The sequence below is a fragment of the Bufo bufo genome, chromosome 5 (assembly GCF_905171765.1).
Source record: "Bufo bufo chromosome 5, aBufBuf1.1, whole genome shotgun sequence".
Classification (NCBI taxonomy): domain Eukaryota; kingdom Metazoa; phylum Chordata; class Amphibia; order Anura; family Bufonidae; genus Bufo; species Bufo bufo.
This window is the reverse complement of record NC_053393.1, coordinates 441,620,185-441,643,695: the sequence shown is the minus strand read 5'-3', so window position 1 is coordinate 441,643,695 and position 23,511 is coordinate 441,620,185. Positions and strand designations below refer to the sequence as shown.

Genomic DNA, 23,511 nt, shown 5'->3' with positions numbered 1-23,511 from the left:
TAGTCATTTTTATGTCCTTACATTGTGGCCAAAGCAACATGGACAATGGTTTCCGGTAAAGAGGAGACATAATAAAGGCAATTCTGCCAAAAAGTATTGTAAAACTGTGTATGGAGTTGACAGGGTCTTATCTGAAGTGTCTGGTGACTGACATTAACTGGTGAAATATATCAATATCAAATTGCTACTAATACAACTGTAGAGACAGTGATGGAAATGGTATTTTCTTTAAAGAAAACATTTGGACTTAAGAAAAATTCAGAAACTTGCATTGCTGTATTCATCTTCTGCTGATCTTGAGGTACAGCCAGTGTCTTAGGAGCGCAGCTGTGTCTGACAACAAGCTGGTGGAATTCCAGTGACAACCAGCAGAACTGTGTTTGTAGCGCCAAACTATAACATAGAATGTAACTCAGGATAGGTGCAAGGTGCATTTATATATAAACTGTAAAATGGTGTCATGAGGTTATCATACCTTATCATGGAAAAATAAAACATAGGAAGTGACGGGTATGCTGTGATACCATATCTTGATAAATGTGTCCAGCATATGGAGTGCTTAAAGCAGAAACCCCCCTTTCCCCCACACAGACTCACACTCACAGACTGGGGCTGGCAAAATAGCTTTTAACATACTGGAAAATGTATATGCTGTAAATAACAGATTGTAACAAATGGTGAATGAGCATTTTGTGCGCATTGTGGCAAAGATGAGACAAAGAGGTCGTCTGTTCTGCTGCAAATGTCCTAGCTTCACGAGATTTCAGTCCTCTTTATTTCCTTGTCCTGACCTTATGTGCCTCTTAAATTCTCTCCAAAAACAAGAATGTAAAATATTGCTTATGACATTATGCAATAAATTTAAAGATAGTACATAGCCCGAGGTCTGTCTTAGAGCCAGGGATCATTGGAATTGCATGCCTTCTGAGCTGCCTGTTGCTTTACATCACACATTACAATGTATTTATTTTTAGTATAGTAAAATGGAACTTTTACATTTTGGAATGTATACTTGTTTATAGTGAGATTTTAGCACTCATTTAGTACCATTAGTATTTGATCTGTAGAAACATAACTTTTATCCTACGGGGGTTGTCCTGCCTTTTAAATTGAACCTAAAAAGGTGGTGTAAAATAATAAAACAAGCCATATTCACCTTACAGATCCTCCATCATTCCCATTCCGACACTTCACAGTGCCTCTCAACTTTGCAACAGGCCAGTCATCCTCAAACCTGCTGGTTTATAGTGAGATTTTAGCACTCATTTAGTACCATTAGTATTTGGTAGAAACCAAACCTGTAGCCTAAAGGGGTTGTCCAACCTTTTAAATTGAAACAAAAAAGCTCCACATGGTGTCAAATAATAAAACAAACCATATTCACCTTACAGATCCTCCATCATTCCCATTCTGAAACTTCTCAGTGCCTCTCAACTTTGCAACAGGCCAGTCATCTTCAGGCCTGCTTTGTTAAAGAGCTTATGAACATCATAATGAGCGACCATGTATTTGGGATTTTTACCAAAGTCTGAAACCTATGGTTTCGAGGCAAGCCGACTCCTAAATTTAGATTTTATGGACAAATATACTGTTTCAGCACTTTATTTTTTTTACATTTCATATCCAATAAAGCTATGAAACAATGCTTTTCTATCACTGCACTTAGTCTCTTGGTCCTCCAACAGGCAATTATTCTGTAATTTTCCTAACTCATTACAGGTTGACCTCTTCTAGTAGGCCTATTTAGCTCTACAGATATAGTCTTACCAGTTTTAATTTATAAGTACTCTTCAATATCCCACTGGGAAACAGATCTTTAAACTTATGACGGTCTAATGTTACTTGACATCTTGTCTAAATGAATGAATGAATGAATTTCTATGGTGGTTTACCTTCACAACAAGCCTTTTTTCATATCTTGGCCCACGCTTATACAGGGATGGCGGTGAATGATGTCAGTAATTTTAAAAATATTATTACTAATTACAGGGATTTCATGCTTTGCTGGAATTGCACAATGTCTCCTGAAGTCAAAGTTAGGTCCTAGGACCATAAGTAACATCAGTTTTGTTGGTGTAGACAAGATCGGGTTTAATTTTAAATGCTTCGGTAAAGCCAGGTTTATATTAAAAATATATATTTATTAAATGATTAACCAAACATTGACTATGGAAATAAATGTTAGGAGCTAATTCTGTTATGTGTTGACTTTAGTATTTAGTCCATTTTCCATGGGAACAAGAGTGGCACTTACTAGTCATTTCACTCACTGGAGGAAACCATTTATATTCAGTGCATAAAATGGCTGTCCCCACTGTGTGCGGGTGAAAAGTCTGAACAAAAATTGTGATTTCTCTAGCAGTATGTTAAGTAACTGCAAAAGGTGCTGTATAAACATTGTATTTTATTTTTCTTTTGCTTTGTATACAAGCGCTTTTTTTGTATAGTAACCACCTTCCTCACCGGAAGCGGAAACATTTGGTACCATACGTGTAAATAATTTCTGATGCATTTCTTATGGTATGTTATGCTTTGTATGTTTTTTTCTTTGATTTTTTTTATTTTCGGTTTGAAGATTTTATTGTTACAGAAATTATTAAAAATCTTCAGTTTTTACATCTCTTTGTAGATTTAAACATTTGTACAAATGTTAATATCCACTGCAATTGCAATATAATAAAGCACTCAAAGTACAGATGTTTTCTGTGTTATTTTAAATGTCTTTGAATTTATTAATCTAACACTATAGTTATTCAATTATATCATAAAGTTAAATGATCAATAATTTTTAGTTTTATTATAAATTAGGATATTTATTATTAGTTTTTATAGTTATTATTATAGTTATTATAAGTACTAGAAGTCTATTAGCCATGGCATACAATAGCGAAAGGGCCCATATCAAAGGTTAAACTGAGCTTCCATTATGGTGCAGAGTTTTGCTACATAAGAAGTGTTTGTTTCCTTTTTAACAACTTTCGATGACCCTTGGGACAATTCCTCATTACCATGTTTGATAACAATGCAGTTCCTCTGACAAGGTAAGCAGAGGTATTGCTCTCCCAAGTGCGCAACTCAGATACTGTCTCTTCTTAAGGAAAGTTTGTTCCAAAGCAGACTCCCTGAGCTTTCCCATTAATGATCTGGCAAAATGCTCCTGAATCACTTTTCCTAATCATAAAGAGAACTATGCAGCCATATATGTACAGCTGCACAGTGCTCGCTATCCACGCCTGGATCTGCAATGTGTCCTACAGCGCAGATTCCCGGTGGGCCAGCACATAATGTGCTGCCTGTCCACCTCTGTTAAAAAGAAGTTTTTTGCATTACTATGTTATTTCTAATGTAGTTTTATATAGAGGTCACCAGAACCATAGGGAGCATTCTGTATATCTTTTTAAGAAAGAAAAGGAGTCTCCATAGCGAGCCATATCTACGAAAGGAAGGGGGACTGTAAACAAAAATATTTGAGGAAGGTGGGGGAGAACATAAAGGTGGGGGTGAACATGGAGAGCAGTATGCGAGGATGGGGGGACCATGTTTCTATGTAAGAAAGGGGGGAAACCATGTGGAGCAATGTATGAGAAAGTGAAGGGAACCAAGTGGAGCAGTACGTAGGAAAGGAGGGGGTCACCAACACTTTTCTCATGCTGTACCAGTTCTCTGGAATACAATACCCCAGGCAATCAACTTAATTCCCAACATCCACAACTTAAGGGTGCATTCACACGACCGTATTTCTGGGTCCGCATCCGTTCCACAATTTTGCAGACCCATTAATTTCAATGGGGCCGCAAAAGATGCGGACAGCACACTGTGTACTGTCCACATCCGTAGGTCCGATCCGCAAAAAAGATAGAGCATGTCCTATTCTTGTCCGCAATCGCGGACAAGAATAGGCATTTCTGTCATAGCACCAGCTACATTCAAATGGCCGGTATCCGTGTTTTGCGGATCCGCAATTTGCGGACCGCGAAACATATATGGTCGTTTAAATGTAGCCTTAGAGGTATCCAAAATATATATTTTTTAATCTTTTCAATATAACTCTTCTATGTTTACCCCCCACCAATGTAACTCTTCTCTGTTTATCACATTCCTCAGACTCTGATCCGTTCATTCACTTTTACCCCAACATTCCATGCATTCTATTTCTATGTTACGGCAGCAGCTGTGAAACCACTGTGTCAACCAACAGATTTGGCTTAGGGTTAATCCTAAGGGTGCTATCTTGGCAGTCCACTGGTAGTCACCCTTTAGCCTCTATAACAGGGATCTAGACTTTGCTGCAGAACCACAGGGCTGCTACCTCCAGGAGTAGTCTCTGTGCAATTAACAGCTGATCCATGGGGTTGAGAGGCAATGGTGCTGGGCACCGAGAGTTCAGGCAAAATCAAAGTTAGGGTCAGGCTGAAGTCTAGGCTGGCAGAGTGCGTGCAATATGGGAATCAGTACAAGGTCAGGTCAGGCATCAGAGGGTCAGAGTACAGTAAACATGTAGAGGTCAGTACATGGCAGACAACAGGATACAAAACGCCTAGCAATAACTTAATAAATTAAGAAACCTAAATTCTCAGGCACCTTTCCATAGTGGAAGGTGCCTGAAGTACTGCAGGGTTGCCTGCCATCAGCTGGTGGAGACTAGGGTATACACACGCTGTAATTTAAAGAGAACCTGTCACCAGGATTTAGTGCATAGAGCGCCAAAATCTCGCGATGCGCGAGCTAGCGCATGCGTAGTTCGTTCCCTGTGCTGATGACAGTACAGGGAATGAACATGATGCCGACACTGCGCATGCGCTGGCTCGCGCATCGCGAGATTTCGGCGCTACAGGTCTGTGACGTCAGCCAGCAAGGAGGAGATTCGGAGGACGCGGGGCGGTGCTGGGCTCCTTTCCGCTTGACTCATCTCCGGATACAGGACTCATATCAGGTCATTTGCATATGGATCAAAACTGTTTTTTAACACAATAAAAGCACAGAGAGCTATGGGGACTGGGTATTGCAGATGTGCTAGTGGCCATCTAGCAGCCCATGTCCCCAGCTCTATGCACTAAATCCAGGTGACAGGTTCCCTTTAAGTGTCAGAAAGAGCATGCACCCTATGGGCAGCAATAGAGAGAACTTGCTGGTAAGCAGGCCACAGCCTATGTGGAGTGCCAGAGTAGACCCGGTGAAGGAGACAATGGGAGGATGGTCCACACTGCCGAGAGGGGTGAGAGGAGCAGAAAAGGTTTGCAGCATCTGATGTAACAGCACTCAAATGCCCTTTATATCTGTGTGTACACAGATACTGGATGGGTGACTCATGTAGCTCTATGTGCTACTATCTTGTTTTTATAAAAGATGGCTGGAATATTGTACAAAACAAACACTTTTACTTGTACATCTATTGACATGAGCTGGGAGAGAACACCACATATACTCAATTACTGGGTAATACATAAATGATAACAGCAGCAGGAGTTGGTTGTGTTGGCATCTCTGTGTACATAGGACAACATGTATGATTAACCACTTAAGGACCACTGGTTTATACCCCCCTAAAGACCAGGCCCTTTTTTACTAATCGGCACTCCACAACTTTAGCGGTTTATTGCTCGGTCATGCAACTTACCACCCAAATGAATTTTACCTCCTTTTCTTCTCACTAATAGAGCTTTCATTTGGTGGTATTTCATTGCTGCTGACATTTTTACTTTTTTTGTTATTAATCGAAATTTAACGATTTTTTTGCAAAAAAATGACATTTTTCACTTTCAGTTGCAAAATGTTGCAAAAAAAACGACATCCATATATAAATTTTTCTCTAAATTTATTGTTCTACATGTCTTTGATAAAAAAAAAAATGTTTGGGTAAAAAAAAAAATGGTTTGGGTAAAAGTTATAGCGTTTACAAACTATGGTACAAAAATGTGAATTTCCGCTTTTTGAAGCAGCTCTGACTTTCTGAGCACCTGTCATGTTTCCTGAGGTTCTGCAATGCCCAGACAGTACAAACACCCCACAAATGACCCCATTTCGGAAAGTAGACACCCTAAGGTATTCGCTGATGGGCATAGTGAGTTCATAGAACTTTTTATTTTTTGTCACAAGTTAGTGGAAAATGATGATTTATTTTTTTTTTCTTACAAAGTCTCATATTCTACTAACTTGTGACAAAAAATAAAAACTTCTATGAACTCACTATGCCCATCAGCGAATACCTTCGGGTGTCTTCTTTCCAAAATGGGGTCACTTGTGGGGTAGTTATACTGCCCTGGCATTCTAGGGGCCCAAATGTGTGGTAAGTAGTTTGAAATCAAAATGTGTAAAAAATGACCGGTGAAATCCGAAAGGTGCTCGTTGGAATGTGGGCCCCTTTGCCCACCTAGGCTGCAAAAAAGTGCCACACATGTGGTATCGCCGTACTCAGGAGAAGTTGGGGAATGTGTTTTGGGGTGTCATTTTACATATACCCATGCTGGGTGGGAGAAATATCTTGGTCAAATGCCAACTTTGTATAAAAAAATGGGAAAAGTTGTCTTTTGCCAAGATATTTCTCTCACCCAGCATGGGTATATGTAAAATGACACCCCAAAACACATTCCCCAACTTCTCCTGAGTAGGGAGATACCACATGTGTGACACTTTTTTGCAGCCTCGGTGGCCAAATGGGCCCATATTCCAAAGAGCACCTTTCGGATTTCACTGGTCATTTTTTACACATTTTGATTTCAAACTTCTTACCACACATTTGGGCCCATATAATGCCAGGGCAGTATAACTACCCCACAAGTGACCCCATTTTGGAAAGAAGACACCCCAAGGTATTTTGTGATGGGCATAGTGAGTTCATGGAAGTTTATATTTTTTGTCACAAGTTAGTGGAATATGAGACTTTGTAAGGGAAAAAAAAAAAATCATCATTTTCCGCTAACTTGTGACAAAAAAATATAAAATTCTAGGAACTCGCCATGCCCCTCACGGAATACCTTGGGGTGTCTTCTTTCCAAAATGGGGTCACTTGTGGGGTAGTTATACTGCCCTGGCATTTTCCAGGGGCCCTAATGTGTGGTAAGTAGGTAAATGACCTGTGAAATCCTAAAGGTGCTCTTTGGAATGTGGGCCCCTTTGCCCACCTAGGCTGCAAAAAAGTTTCACACATGTGGTATCGCCGTATTCAGGAGAAGTTGGGCAATATGTTTTGGGGTGTATTTTTACATATACTCATGCTGGGTGAGAGAAATTTCTCAGCAAAAGACAACTTTTCCCATTTTTTTATACAAAGTTGGCATTTGACCAAGATATTTATCTCACCCAGCATGGGTATATGTAAAATGACACCCCAAAACACATTCCCCAACTTCTCCTGAGTACGGAGATACCAGATGTGTTGCACTTTTTTGCAGCCTAGATGCGCAAAGGGGCCCACATTCCTTTTATGAGGGCATTTTTAGACATTTGGATCCCAGACTTCTTCTCACGCTTTAGGGCCCCTAGAATGCCAGGGCAGTATAAATACCCCACATGTGACCCCATTTTGGAAAGAAGACACCCCAAGGTATTCAATGAGGGGCATGGCGAGTTCATAGAAATTTTTTTTTTTTGGCACAAGTTAGCGGAAATTGATTTTATTTATTTTTTTCTTACAAAGTCTCCCTTTCCGCTAACTTGGGACAAAAATTTCAATCTTTCATGGACTCAATATGCCCCTCACGGAATACCTTGGGGTGTCTTCTTTCCGAAATGGGGTCACATGTGGGGTATTTATACTGCCCTGGCATTCTAGGGGCCCTAAAGCGTGAGAAGAAGTCTGGAATATAAATGTCAAAAAATTTTTACGCATTTGGATTCCGTGAGGGGTATGGTGAGTTCATGTGAGATTTTATTTTTTGACACAAGTTAGTGGAATATGAGACTTTGTAAGAAAAAAATAATAATTTCCGCTAACTTGGGCCAAAAAAATGTCTGAATGGACAGAGGGGTGAAAATGTAAGGACAGAGGGGTGATCAATGACAGGGGGGTGATCAATGACAGGGGGGTGATCAATGACAGGGGGGTGATCAATGACAGGGGGGTGATCAATGACAGGGGGGTGATCAGGGAGTCTATATGGGGTGATCACCCCCCTGTCATTGATCACCCCCCCTATAAGGCTCCATTCAGATGTCCGTATGTGTTTTGCGGATCCGATCCATGTATCCGTGGATCCGTAGAAATCATACGGACATCTGAATGCAGCCTGACAGGGGGGGTGATCAATGACAGGGGGGGTGATCAGGGAGTCTATATGGGGTGATCACCCCCCCTGGAAGGCTCCAGGGAGACGCCTGTATGTGTTTTGCGGATCCGATCCATCTATCAGTGGATCCGTAAAAATCATGCGGACGTCTGAATGGAGCTTTACAGGGGGGTGATCAATGACAGGGGGGTAATAAATGACAGGGGGGTGATCAGGGAGTCTATATGGGGTGATCACCACAGTCATTGATCACGCCCCTGTAAGGCTCCATTCAGACGTCCGTATGCGTTTTGCGGATCCGATCCATCTATCAGTGGATCCGTAAAAATCATGCGGACGTCTGAATGGAGCTTTACAGGGGGGTGATCAATGACAGGGGGGTAATCAATGACAGGGGGGTGATCAGGGAGTCTATATGGGGTGATCACCACAGTCATTGATCACGCCCCTGTAAGGCTCCATTCAGATGTCCGTATGCGTTTTGCGGATCCGATCCATCTATCAGTGGATCCGTAAAAATCATGCGGACGTCTGAACGGAGCTTTACAGGGGGGTGATCAATGACAGGGGGGTAATCAATGACAGGGGGGTGATCAGGGAGTCTATATGGGGTGATCACCACAGTCATTGATCACGCCCCTGTAAGGCTCCATTCAGACGTCCGTATGCGTTTTGCGGATCCGATCCATCTATCAGTGGATCCGTAAAAATCATGCGGACGTCTGAATGGAGCTTTACAGGGGGGTGATCAATGACAGGGGGGTAATCAATGACAGGGGGGTGATCAGGGAGTCTATATGGGGTGATCACCACAGTCATTGATCACACCCCTGTAAGGCTCCATTCAGACGTCCGTATGCGTTTTGCGGATCCGATCCATCTATCAGTGGATCCGTAAAAATCATGCGGACGTCTGAACGGAGCTTTACAGGGGGGTGATCAATGACAGGGGGGTAATCAATGACAGGGGGGTGATCAGGGAGTCTATATGGGGTGATCACCACAGTCATTGATCACGCCCCTGTAAGGCTCCATTCAGACGTCCGTATGCGTTTTGCGGATCCGATCCATCTATCAGTGGATCCGTAAAAATCATGCGGACGTCTGAATGGAGCTTTACAGGGGGGTGATCAATGACAGGGGGGTAATCAATGACAGGGGGGTGATCAGGGAGTCTATATGGGGTGATCACCACAGTCATTGATCACACCCCTGTAAGGCTCCATTCAGACGTCCGTATGCGTTTTGCGGATCCGATCCATCTATCAGTGGATCCGTAAAAATCATGCGGACGTCTGAACGGAGCTTTACAGGGGGGTGATCAATGACAGGGGGGTAATCAATGACAGGGGGGTAATCAATGACAGGGGGGTGATCAGGGAGTCTATATGGGGTGATCACCACAGTCATTGATCACGCCCCTGTAAGGCTCCATTCAGACGTCCGTATGCGTTTTGCGGATCCGATCCATCTATCAGTGGATCCATAAAAATCATGCGGACATCTGAATGGAGCTTTACAGGGGGGTGATCAATGACAGGGGGGTAATCAATGACAGGGGGGTGATCAGGGAGTCTATATGGGGTGATCAGGGGTGATCAAGGGTGAATAAGGGGTTAATAAGTGACAGGGGGGGGTGTAGTGTAGTGGTGCTTGGTGCAACATATTACTGAGCTACCTGTGTCCTCTGGTGGTCGATCCAAACAAAGGGGACCACCAGAGGACCAGGTAGCAGGTATATTAGACGCTGTTATCAAAACAGCGTCTAATATACCTGTTAGGGGTTAAAAAAAACACATCTCCAGCCTGCCAGCGAACGATCGCCGCTGGCAGGCTGGAGATCCACTCTCTTACCTTCCGTTCCTGTGAGCACGCGCGCCTGTGTGCGCGCGTTCACAGGAAATCTCGGCTCACGCGAGATGACGCCAATCGGCGTTTGCGTAGCCTGGGGGAGCCGCCGCGATGACGCCTTTCGGCGTTACAGTTGCGGCAAGTGGTTAAAGGGGTTGTGCAGCTTGTTTATATTGATGACCTATTCTCAGGATAGGTCACCAATATCTGACCAGCAGGAGTCTGACACCCCTGCCAATCAGCTGTCCATAAGAGCGCCGCTTCCTCTTCATTACACTATGCGTTACAAGTACATTCAAGTGGATGGACTGAGTTTTTGTAATTACAATGCACTTCCAAGATGACGGTCAGTGTAATGAAGAGGAAGAAGTGCTAGTAGTTCAAACATCCCCCCACCAGTCAGATATTGCTGACCTATTCTGAGCATAGGTAGTCAATACAAACAGGCTGCATAACCCCTTTAAGGACTGTTTCTCTTGGAGAATGTCCATCAGAAGCGATTGTTCTTCCTATAGGCATTGCATATTCACACAAGCGTAACGGATTAGGTCCGGATGTGTTCAGGGTGCGTTTAGTGAAAATCGCACCATTTTGCAAGCAAGTTCAGTCAGTTTTGTCTGCGATTGCGTTCAGTCGTTCAGTTTTTTCCGCGCGAGTGCAATCTATTTTGATGCGTTTTTCACACGTGATAAAAAACTGAAGGTTTACAAACAACATCTCCTAGCAATCATCAGTGAAAAAAGCATTGTATCCACACTTGCTTCCGGATGCAATGCATTTTTCACTAAAGCCCCATTCACTTCTATTGGGGCCAGGGCTGCGTGAAAAACGCAGAATATAGAACATGCTGCATTTTTCATGCAACGCAGAACTGAATGGGTCAGGATTCAGTGCGGGTGCTGTGCGTTCATGTCACGCATTACACCCGCGCGAAAAACTCGCTCATGTGAAAGAGGCCTTACCATTTTATATAATATATTCAAATATATACAGTGCATTTTAAACAGTAAGATAAGGTCAAAATTCATAGCCAAGTTTGGTGGTAACTATGATCTTGCCACTAAGATTTAGACATGGTACATTTTCTTCCGGCAGTTGTGTGGGGCTATCACCTCTGGCTTCACTGTGGATAACACCTATGGGGTCAATATTGCTGGGATTTCTTGGGGAACTATGGCTGCCAGCAGATCTAATTTATGGGGGCATTGGTTTGAACTCAAATGGCGTTGTCACTCAATATTTCTATTGGGGACACAGTGGATAGCACAAGGGGCCCACAATTCTGAGATCTGTAGGAGTGGTGTGGCTGGCACTAACTACGGTCGGCAGTTATGAGGGCAATCCCAGACTCTTGAATAAATGTATGAGGGCTCAGTCTGGCACTTATGGTAAAAGAGCACAATGAGGGCACTGGGACTGCGACCTTTGGTGTTATGGGTGTACTGTGATGATACTGACATGTGAAAAATCTGTTCCAATGTACATCTTAGGCCTCATTTACCAAGGACTGTCCTTGTTGACCAATCAGAACTTAGCTTTCATTTCTTTAACTGTTCTGGAAAAATGAAAGCTGCTCTCTGATTTGTTGCTATGAGCAATGAAGACAGTCTTACTGGTGGATAAATGTTGATGAATAAGAACCCATTCCTCAAGTAGGTGCACCTATGTTATTATTTATTGTATGTAATTCCCTAATATTATATATGATACACATTTATATATTTAGGCCAGGATGTGTTCCAAATGTAATGACCCAGAGTGCCATTACCACTCCTTTTGGCACCTTGCTACTCTTCTCCTATGTGATGATACCTATAATTTAATGTATGTTATGTCATCTCAGAATAATGTGCATATTTATTCCATGTAACTGTTATGTTTCATTTAATGTGCCTGGTTAACACAAGGTGGCAGAAACACTTGGCAGTGCTAACTGCAGGGAATGGACTGGCTTGTCCATTCTCTCTCTCCCTCTAGAGGGAGAAGGAGAGGAGCAGTTTAGTGTTAGTGAGTAGTCTAGCCTACCCCCTGCTGGGGAGAGGTTGTGAATTGGAGTTCTAGTCTACCCTCCTAAGGAAGAGGTTGTGTGTAGGCCAGCAGAGCACTGCCTGCTCTGCTGAGCCTGCATATTCTGCCTGCAAAGGACTACATGGTTGCTTGTCTACTCCTAGGCTTGCAGTGCCTTCACCCAAGCTGAGCCGAAGCTTGAAGTACTAAATGCCAGGACAAGAAATTCCTAGAAACACCTACAGTAAAGAGACTACTATTGCTGACATAGCAGAGCTGGGAGAGCTACACTAAGGTTACAGCAGAGAGGAGTTTGGTTGAAGAGAAAGTATTTACCTGCCATTTGCCTGCTGAAACCTATTGGGAACCAAGATAAAGTCTGGAAACTGTATGGATTACCGTATATGCCATGTAAAAGTCTGGATTCAACTTTGTTCTACCCAATCCAAGTTCAACTGCTTCGGTCGACCACGTCTGGTATCCACCCGTATTCAGGTAGAAACGCTGTGACAAAAGTGCTACACAACATCTCCAGGGTTATTGTGGCCTATTTAAAACCACTCTGGCCTTCCTACACTGAGTACCCACACTAGGATCTACAAAGGGGACTCCATGTCCTCATTGCTTAACTGCAACTGGCATCACGTTTACTTGCTCTATAAGGCCTCTTTCACACGAGCGTAGCGTGTGAGGGCCGATAAGATGCGGGTGCGTTGCGGTAAAATGTGTGATTTTTCCACGCGAGTGCAAAGCGTTTTAATTTGTTTTGCACGCGCCTGAGAAAAATCGCCATGTTTGGGACCCAGACCCAAACCCGGACTTTATCACTGAAGTTCAGATTTGGGTTAGGTGTTGTGTAGATTTTATTATTTTCCCTTATAACATGGTTATAAGGGAAAATAATTGCATTCTTAATACAGAATGCAAAGTAAATTAGGGATGGAGGGGTTAAAAAATAAAAATAAAAGTTAACTTACCTGCTCCATAGCTGCCGGTCTCTGTTCTATCTTCAGGACCTGGCAAAAGACCTGTGGTGACGTCACTGTGCTCATCACATGGTCCAATGACATGGTTCATCACCATGGTGAGGGACCATGTGATTGGACCATGTGATGTGACGTCACCACAGGTCCTTAGCCGGCAGCTCAATATTACAGAAGAAGACAGAGATCCGCAACTACGCTATCAAGTGAACTCGGTGAGTTAATTTCTTTTATTTTTAACCCCTCCATCACTATTTTACTTTGCATTCTGTATTCAGAATGCTATTATTTTCCCTTATAACCTTGTTATAAGGGAAAATAATACAGATCGGGTCCCCAGCCCGATCGTCACCTAGCAACCATGCGTGAAAATCGCACCGCATCCGCACTTGCTTGGGGATACTTGCGATTTTCACGCGGCCCCATTCACTTCTATAGGGCCTGCGTTGCGTGAAAAACGCAGAATATAGAGCATGCTGCGATTTTCACGCAATGCACAAGTGATGCGTGAAAATCACAGCTCATGTGCACAGCCCCATAGAAATAAATGGGTCCGGATTCAGTGCGGGTGCAATGCGTTCACATCACGCATTGCACCAGCGCGGAATACTCGCCCGTGTGAAAGGGGCCTAAGAGGGACAAATTTCGTAGAAACCTCCTAAGAGGCAAAGGTTCCCCCAGGCGCTCGACCCGTCCGTGAGCATCACACAATTTAGACACAAAGTGAGACATGCGTCTAAATTTGCAACTTTCCGACGCCATAAAACTGGTGTAGAAGATTGATCCATTCGCCCCACAGCGTTCACCTGAACAGTCATTGACCCTAAGCGTCACCAGCGACTGTTTTCATTCAACACAACGGTGCTGGGACTCCTAACACTGCTCTGAGTCCTAGCGATGCTCTGCTAACTTGGTTATTTCTTAATGAATTTCATTTTAAAGGATATTTCCATCTGGGACATTTATAGCATATCAATAGTATGGGGCCCCTGAAGTGTACAAACAGCAAGTCACGCATGTGTGGCCACCTTTCATTCACCGATATTGAACTTCAGAAAATAGCTGAGCGCTGGTTTGGCAATTTTCAGGAGTCCCATAGTGGTGAATGGAGAGGTGGCCGCACTTCTGCTACTTGTTCTCCATTCGCTGCTATGGGGCTTCCGAAAACAGTTGAGCATGCTCGCTATTTTGGGAACTTCCATAGCAATGAATGGAGAGGACGCCCCGCATGCGCAATGTGCTCTCCTTTTACTTCAGACTCCTGTTCTGGAGATATGAGCAGTCCTCTGGGACCCCGACCTATAGGACATTTATGATACATTCAATCGATATATGCCGTATATGACCCAGATGGGAATACCCCTTTAATCTCCTCTCTGAGAAAATCATGCATACACCCCTGAAACCAAAGAAAGCAAATTAAAGACACCGAACACGTTAAGGCTCCATTCACACGTCCGCAATTTTGTTCCGCATTTTGCGGAACGGAATTGCGGACCCATTCATATCTACGGGTCCGCACTTCCGTTCCGCAAAAAAATAGAACATGTTCTATTCTTGTCCGCAATTGCGGACAAGAACAGGCATATTCTATTAGTGCCGGCAATGTGCAGTTCGCAAAATGCGGAACGCACATTGCCGCTGTCCGTGTTTTGCGGATCCATGGATCCGCAAAAGACGTTGCGGACGTGTGAATGGAGCCTAATTGGGGGATTAATGGCCAAATAGGTTATTTAAAATGTAAAAAAAATGGCAAACCCCCGACTCTCGGAGAGTCACCCTCCAGCACTCAGGAGAGGAAAAACCCCTGTGGGGGAAACCTCTAGGGAACCATGTCTGGAGGGATGCCCTTCCCTTGGGCCTAAAGGGTAATGCCACTACAGTTAGGTCCATATATATTTGGACAGAGACAACGTTCTACAAATTTTTGTTCGGAACATTACCACAGTGGATTTTGAACAAAACAATTCAGATGCAGTTGAAGTTCAGACTTTCAGCTTTAATTCAGTGGGTTAAGCAAAATGATTGCATAAAAATGTGAGGCACTAAGGCATTTTTTAACTCAATCCCTTCATTTCAGGGGCTCAAAAGTAATTGGACAAATTAAATAATTGTAAATAAAGTGTTAATTTCTAATATTTGGTTGAAAACCCTTTGTTGGCAATGACTGCCTGAAGTCTTGAACTCATGGACATCACCAGTCGCTGTGTTTCCTCCTTTTTAATGCTCTGCCAGGCCTTTACTGCAGCGGTTTTCAGTTACTGTTTGTTTGTGGGCCTTTCTGTCTGAAGTTTAGTCTTTAACAAGTGAAATGCTCTATTGAGTTTAGATCAGGTGACTGACTTGGCCATAAAAGAATATTCCACTTCTTTGCTTTAATAAACTCCTGGGTTGCTTTGGCTTTATTGTCCATCTGTATTATGAAACGCCGACCAATCAGTTTGGTTGCATTTGGCTGGATTTGAGCGCACAGTATGTCTCTGAAAACACCAGAATTCATTCGGCTGCTTCTGTCCTGTGTCACATCATCAATAAACACTGGGGACCCAGTGCCACTGGCAGCCATGCATGCCCAAGCCATCACACTGCCTCTGCCGTGTTTTACAGATGATGTGGTATGCTTTGGATCATGAGCTGTACCATGCCTTCGCCATACTTTTTTCTTTCCATTACTCTGGTAGAGGTTGCTCTTAGTTTCATGTGTTCAAAGAATGTTCTTCCAGAAGTGTGCTGGTTTTGTGAGATGTTTTTTTTAGCAAAGTCCAATCTAGCCTTCTTATTATTATTGAGGCTTATGAGTTGCTTGCACTATGCAGTGAACCTTCTGTATTTACTTTCATACAGTCTTCTCTTCATGGTAGATTTGGATATTGATACACCTATATCCTGGAGAGTGTTGTTCACTTGGTTGGCTGTTGTGAAGGGGTTTCTCTTAACCATGGTAATTATTCTGCGATCATCCACCACTGTTGTCTTCTGTGGGCATTCAGGTCTTTTTGCATTGTTGAGGTCACTAGTGCTTTTTTTCTTTCTCAGGATGTACCAAGCTGTAGATTTTGCCACTCCTAATAGTGTATCAATTTCTCGGATGGGTTTTTTCTGTTTTTGCATTAAGAGCTCCTTTGACCGCATGTTTACTTCTCAGCAAAATCTTCAAAATGCAAGCACCACACCTTAAATCAACTCCAGGCCTTTTATATGCTTAATTGAGAATAAAATAATGAAGGAATTGCCCACACCTGCCCATGAAACAGCCTTTGGGTCAATTGTCCAATTATTTTTGGTCCCTTTAAAAACAGAGTGCCACATGTAATGGAGCTGAAACTCCTAAACCCTTCATCCAATTTTAATGAGGATACCCTCAAATGAAAGTTAAAAGTCTGGACTTTATGTCCATGTCCATTATATAACTATAACTATAACTTGAATATGTTTTAGTAAACAGGTAATAAAAACAAAATTTGTGTCACTGTCCAAATATATATGGACCAAACTGTATGTGGCTGCCACATAAATAGTAATGGGGAAGGGTGCAGCAGCCGGGCTGATCTGGTGGGCTAGGCGGATGTCCCTTTTCTCCCATTGGACGATGGGCTTCCTGCTAGAAACTCATCAAGGTGCGGTGGGCGGGGGTAGTCAAGCTCAAGGTCCTCAGGCCATCAAGTATGGCACCAAATATGGCCACTCGCCCACTTTTTACAAGGGTTCTTCCCTTATGACACACAAGCTTGTGATGTCCCAAGTGTCTATGACTTACAGTTGCAAGAAAAAGTATGTGCACCCTTTGGAATGATATGGATTTCTGCACAAATTGGTCATAAAATGTGATCTGATCTTCATCGCAGTCACAACAATAGACAATCACAGTCTGCTTAAACTAATAACACACAAATAATTAAATGTTATCATGTTTTTATTAAACACACCATGTAAACGTTCACAGTGCGGGTGGAAGAAGTATGTGAACCCCTAGACTAATGACATCTCCAAGAGCTAATTGGAGTGAGGTGTCAGCCAACTGGAGTCCAATCAATAAGATGAGATTGGAGGTGTTGGTTACAGCTGCCCTGCCCTATAAAAAAACTGTTTTGGGTTTGCTTTTCACAAGAAGCATTGCCTGATGTGAATGATGCCTCACACAAAAGAGCTCTCAGAAGACCTATGATTAAGAATTGTTGACTTGCATAAAGCTGGAAAGGGTTATAAAAGTATCTCCAAAAGCCTTGCTGTTCATCAGTCCACGGTAAGACAAATTGTCTATAAATGGAGAAAGTTCAGCACTGCTGCTGCTCTCCCTAGGAGTGGCCGTACTGTAAAGGTGACTGCAAGAGCACAGCGCAGACTGCTCAATGAGGTGAAGAAGAATCCTAGAGTGTCAGCTAAAGACTTACAAAAGTCTCTGGCATATGATAACATCCCTGTTAGCGAATCTACGATACGTAAAACACTAAACAAGAATAGATTTCATGGGAGGATACCATAGAGCAGGCATGGCCAACCTGTGGCTCTCCAGCTGTTGTAAAACTACAATTCCCACCATGCCTTGCTGTAGGCTGATAGCTGTTGGCAGTCCAGGCATGCTGGGAGTTGTAGTTTTGCAACATCTGGAGAGCCTCAGGTTGGCCATCCCTGCCATAGAGGAAGCCACTGCTGTCCAAAAAAAACATTGCTGCACGTTTACAGTTTGCACAAGAGCACCTGGATGTTCCACAGCAGTACTGGCAATATATTCTGTGGACAGATGAAACCAAAGTTGAGTTGTTTGGAAGAAACACACAACACTATGTGTGGAGAAAAAGAAGCGCAGCACACCAACATCAAAACCTCATCCTAACTGTGAAGTAATGGTGGTGGGGGCATCATTGTTTGGGGCTGCTTTGCTGCATCAGGGCCTGGACGGATTGCTATCATCGAAGGAAAAATGAATTTCCAAGTTTATCAAGACATTTTGCTGGAGAACTTAAGGCCATCTGTCCACCAGCTGAAGCTCAACAGAAGATGGGTGTTGCAACAGCACAACGACCTAAAGCATAGAAGTAAATCAATAACAGAATGGCTTAAACAGAAGAAAATACGCCTTCTGGAGTGGCCTAGTCAGAGTCCTGACCTCAACCCAATTGCGATACTGTGGCATGACCTCAAGAAAGCGATTCACACCAGACATTCCAAGAATATTGCTGAACTGAAACAGTTCTGTAAAGAGGAATGGTCAAGAATTACTCCTGACCGTTGTGCACGTCTGATCTGCAACTACAGGAAACGTTTGGTTGAAGTTATTGCTGCCAAAGGAGGTTCAACCAGTTATTAAATCCAAGGGTTCACATACTTTTTCCACCAGCACTGTGAATGTTTACATGGTGTGTTCAATAAAAACATGGTAACATTTAATTATTTGTGTGTTATTAGTTTAAGCAGACTGTGATTGTCTATTGTTGTGACTTAGATTAAGATCAGATCACATTTTATGACCAATTTGTGCAGAAATCCATATCATTCCAAAGGGTTCACATACTTTTTCTTGCAACTGTATGTTCTTGGCAGTGTTCTGAAGGGTTAACCCTTTAGTGACTGTCAATGTGCCTTACTGCAGATGCCATTAACCCTTTCCTAACCGCACTGTGTCAATATACTCCACCGTAAATTTATGGTCCCCTGACAAATCGCAGAGTTTCCTGCTTCAGGGGAGCAGGTTTGTTCTGTTACTGACAAAACTGCCGACACAGAGCTCCTGGACCAGTGGCTCTTATTTGCCCCCTTCCAAACTGCACCATGTAAATTAACAGACTAATGGCATGGTGCGGTCAGTTTTTTATGTGACCCTCGATCCTATCCTTGGACCGCACCTGAGTATGGCGCAGGGCTGTCTTGTCAGGGCCACGCTATGGAGACCATTAGACACTCTCTTCCCTCCTCCCAACTGTCATCTTCCCCTCAACTGCCTCTTGCTGACTTCTCTCCTTGACTGAGCCTAGACAACTGAAGATTAGCCACATCCCCGATTGGTGCTGGGCCCCTTTACACATCAGACACAAGAAGACAGGCTGGGGGGCACCATCTCTTACACTCAAAGCATGGATAAAATAATTTAAAGGGGCAGCACCACCCCCTTACAAGCTGCAGTAGGGTGGCAACTTCAAGGCCACTGCACTGTGGACGGAGCCTTTTGCCTCCGGCTCCATCCACTGTTTTAATTACAGGCTGCCGAAAACAGCTAATCGATGGGGCAACGGGTCTCCACTAGGGTTGCGACCTGCCTGGCAAACCACTGGCCTAGCTGGTATTTCCGGTAATCTGCTGGAAAAAGTGGCAAACCTACATGTAGTGTGTAAATTATATAATAGGTTCGGGTGACTACTTTCATAAACCCCAAAAGGAGGACACAAAACCCAGGCCAGTAGGTGATGATATAACACAGAATGGAAAGCATAATCTATATAGCAGCGTCAAGAGAGATTACAGGGAGATATAAGAAGAGAGGACTACAACTCCTGGAATGCCTAGGTCATTATTATAGGATACCAGAGAACGTTTTAGGCAGAAGGTCTATGATCAGAGGACTACAACTCTAAGCATGTCTAGGCTGATATTATGTGATAACAGAGCACATTACAGGGAGGAGGTATAATATTAGAGGACTACAACTCCCAGCATGTCCAGGCTGATATTATGGAATATCAGAGGACATTACAGGGAGGGAGGTACAAGACGAGAGGAATACAACTCCCAGCATGTCCAGGCTGTTATGTGATATCAGAGAACATTACAAGGATGAGGTAGTGGAAGAGAGAATTACAAATCACAGCATGTCCAGGTCTTTATTATAGGATATCAGAGGACATTTCAGCGACTGGTATAAGAAGAGAGGGCTACAACTTCCAGCATGTCCATGCAAATATTATAGGAAATCAGAAGATATTTCATGGAGGGAGTATAAGCGGAGAGGAGTACATCTCCCAGCATGTCCAGGCTGTTATTATGTGATATCAGAGGACATACTGTATATGATCTGTCCTCTTTACCTGTCTTCTTGTGTCTGATGCATAAAGGGGTTTGAATGGAGCTCGGCACCAATCAGATGTCTGGGCTCAGTCAAGGAGAGAAGACAGCAAGAGGCAGTTGAGGGGACGATGACAGTTAGGCCTCATGCACACGACCACTGTGTGCACCCGTGGCCGTTGTGCCGTTTTCCGTTTTTTTTCGCGGACCCATTGACTTTCAATGGGTCCGTGGAAAAATCGGAAAATGCACCGTTTTGCAGCCGCATCCGTGATCCGTGTTTCCTGGCCGTGAAAAAAATATGACCTGTCCTATTTTTTTCACGGCCAACGGTTCACGGACCCATTCAAGTCAATGGGTCCGTGAAAGAACACGGATGCACACAAGATTGGCATCCGTGTCCGTGATCCGTGGCCGTAGGTTAGTTTTTATACAGACGGATCCGAAGATCCGTCTGCATAAAAGCTTTTTCAGAGCTGAGTTTTCACTTCGTGAAAACTCAGAACCGACAGTATATTCTAACACATAAGCGTTCCCATGGTGATGGGGACGCTTCTAGTTAGAATACACTACAAACTGTGTACAAGACTGCCCCCTGCTGCCTGGCAGCACCCGATCTCTTACAGGGGGCCGTGATCAGCACAATTAACCCCTTCAGGTGCGGCACCTGAAGGGGTTAATTGTGCTGATCACGGCCCCCTGTAAGAGATCAGGGCTGCCAGGCAGCAGGGGGCAGACCCTCCCCCCCCTCCCCAGTTTGAATATCATTGGTGGCCAGTGCGGCCCCCCCCCCTCTATTGTAATAATAGGTTGGTGGCCAGTGCGGCCCCCCCCCCCTCCCTCTATTGTAATAATTTGTTGGTGGCACAGTGTGCGCCCCCCCCCCTCCCTCCCTCTATTGTAATAATTCGCTGGTGGCACAGTGTGCGCCCCCCATCGGCCCCCCTCCCTCTATAGCATTAACAACATTGGTGGCCAGTGTGCGGCCTCCCATCTCCCCCCCCCCCCATCATTGGTGGCAGCGGAGTTCCGATCGGAGTCCCAGTTTAATCGCTGGGGCTCCGATCGGTAACCATGGCAACCAGGACGCTACTACAGTCCTGGTTGCCATGGTTACTTAGCAATAGTACAATAGTAGAAGATTCATACTTACCTGCTGCTGCGATGTTCGTGTCCGGCCGGGAGCTCCACCTACTGGTAAGTGACAGGTCTGTGCGGCGCATTGCTAAATGAACCGTCACTTACCAGTAGGAGGAGCTCCCGGCCGGACACAGACATCGCAGCTCCCAGGTAAGTATGAATCTTTAACTATTGTACTATTGCTAGTAACCCGCTGCCACCAATGATCGGGGGGGGAGATGGGAGGCCGCACACTGGCCACCAATGTTGTTAATGATATAGAGGGAGGGGGGCCGATGGGGGGCGCACACTGTGCCACCAACGATTTATTACAATAGAGGGAGGAAGGGGGGGGGGGGGCGCACACTGTGCCACCAACGAATTATTACAATAGAGGGAGGAAGGGGGGGGCGGGGGGGCGCACACTGTGCCACCAACAAATTATTACAATGGAAGGGGGGGGGCCGCACTGGCCACCAATGATATTCAAACTGGGGAGGGGGGGGGGGGGTCTGCCCCCTGCTGCCTGGCAGCCCTGATCTCTTACAGGGGGATATGATAGTACAATTAACCCCTTCAGGTGCGGCACCTGAGGGGTTAATTGTGCTGATCACGGCCCCCTGTAAGAGATCGGATGCTGCTAGGCAGCAGGGGGCAGTCATGTACACAGTTTGTAGTATATTCTAACTAGAAGCGTCCCCATCACCATGGGAACGCCTCTGTGTTAGAATATACTGTCGGAAATGAGGTTTCACGATCTAACTCATATCCGACAGTATATTCTAACATAGAGGCGTTCCCATGGTGATGGGGACGCTTCAAGTTAAAATATACCATCGGATTGGAGAAAACTCCGATCCGATGGTATAAAAGGGACTCCAGACTTTACATTGAAAGTCAATGGTGGACGGATCCGTTTGAAATGGCAGCATATTGTGTCAACGTCAAACGTATCCGTCCCCATTGACTTGCATTGTAATTCAGGACGGATCCGTTTGGCTCCGCACGGCCAGGCGGACACCAAAATGACTTTTTTTTCATGTCCGTGGATCCTCCAAAAATCAAGGAAGACCCACGGACGAAAAAACGGTCACGGATCACAGACCTACGGACCCCGTTTTTGCGGGCCCTGACAGGAGAGCCCTGATCAACGTGCCCAATGGTGACTGTAACCACTAAACACTGCGCCTCCTGCTTGAATAAAGTTAAGATGTAAGTGCCTGTTTCGTGGCTGCGCCATAATCAAGTGGGGTCCCAGGATAGGATCAAGGGTCACATATAAAACTGAATGGACCATGCTGTTAGTCTGTTCTTTTACATGGTGCGGTTTGGAAGGGGCTTAATGAGAGCCACTGGTCCGGGCACTCAGTGTCGGCACCTGGATCATTCGCTGTCAGTAACAGAACAAACCTGCTCCACCAATGCAGGAAACCCTGTGATTGTTGGAAGACCATAAATATACGGTAGTTATCCAAACTGAAGTATATTGACAAAGTGCGGTCAGGAAGGGGTTAATGGCCTCTGTCGTAATGCACATTGACAGTCACTAAAGGGTTAACCCTTCAGAACACTGCCAAGAACATAAGTCATAGACACCTGTGACATCACAAGCTCATGTGTCATAAGGGAAGAACCCTTGTAAAAAGTGGGTGATCGGCCATATTTGGTGCCGTACTTGATGACCTGAAGACCTTGAGCTTGACTACCCGCGCCCACCACACCTTGACGAAATTTGGAGGTTCTAGCAGGAGGCCCATCGCCCAATGGGAGGAAAGGGACCTCCGCCTAGCCCACCAGATCAGCCCGGCTGCTGCACCCTTCCCCCTTAATATTTATGTGGCAGCCACATAGTGGCATTACCCTCTAGGCCCAAGGGAAGGGCAGTCCTCCAGCCATGGTTCCCTAGAGGTTTCCTCCACAGGGGGTTTTCCTCTCCTGAGTGCTGGAGGGTGACTCTCCATGAGTCGGGGGTTTGCCATTTTTTTATATTTTAAATAAACTATTTGCCCATTTATCCCCCAGTTAATGTGTTTTGTGTTTTTGCGTTCTTTGGTTTCAGGGGTGTATGCATGGTTTTCTCAGAGAGGAGGTTAAAGGGGTATTTCCATCTGGGACATACAGTCAGGTCCATAAATATTGGGACATCGACACAATTGTAACATTTTTGGCTCTATACACCACCACAATGGATTTTAAATTAAACGAACAAGATGTGCTTTAACTGCAGACTGTCAGCTTTAATTTGAGGGTATTTACATCCAAATCAGGTGAACGGTGTAGGAATTACAACAGTTTGCATATGTGCCTCCCACTTGTGAAGGGACCGAAAG

General features: G+C 44.3%; 1 long non-coding RNA gene across 1 annotated transcript; it reads left to right on the top strand.

Moving 5' to 3' along the window:
* Positions 1-2,202: 2,202 nt before the first annotated feature.
* On the top strand, positions 2,203-23,130 carry LOC121002215. The gene is made up of 4 exons (XR_005779251.1): positions 2,203-2,213; positions 16,833-16,841; positions 17,022-17,023; positions 23,049-23,130. It is a non-coding gene; the product is annotated as an uncharacterized LOC121002215 (long non-coding RNA).
* Positions 23,131-23,511: the final 381 nt, after the last annotated feature.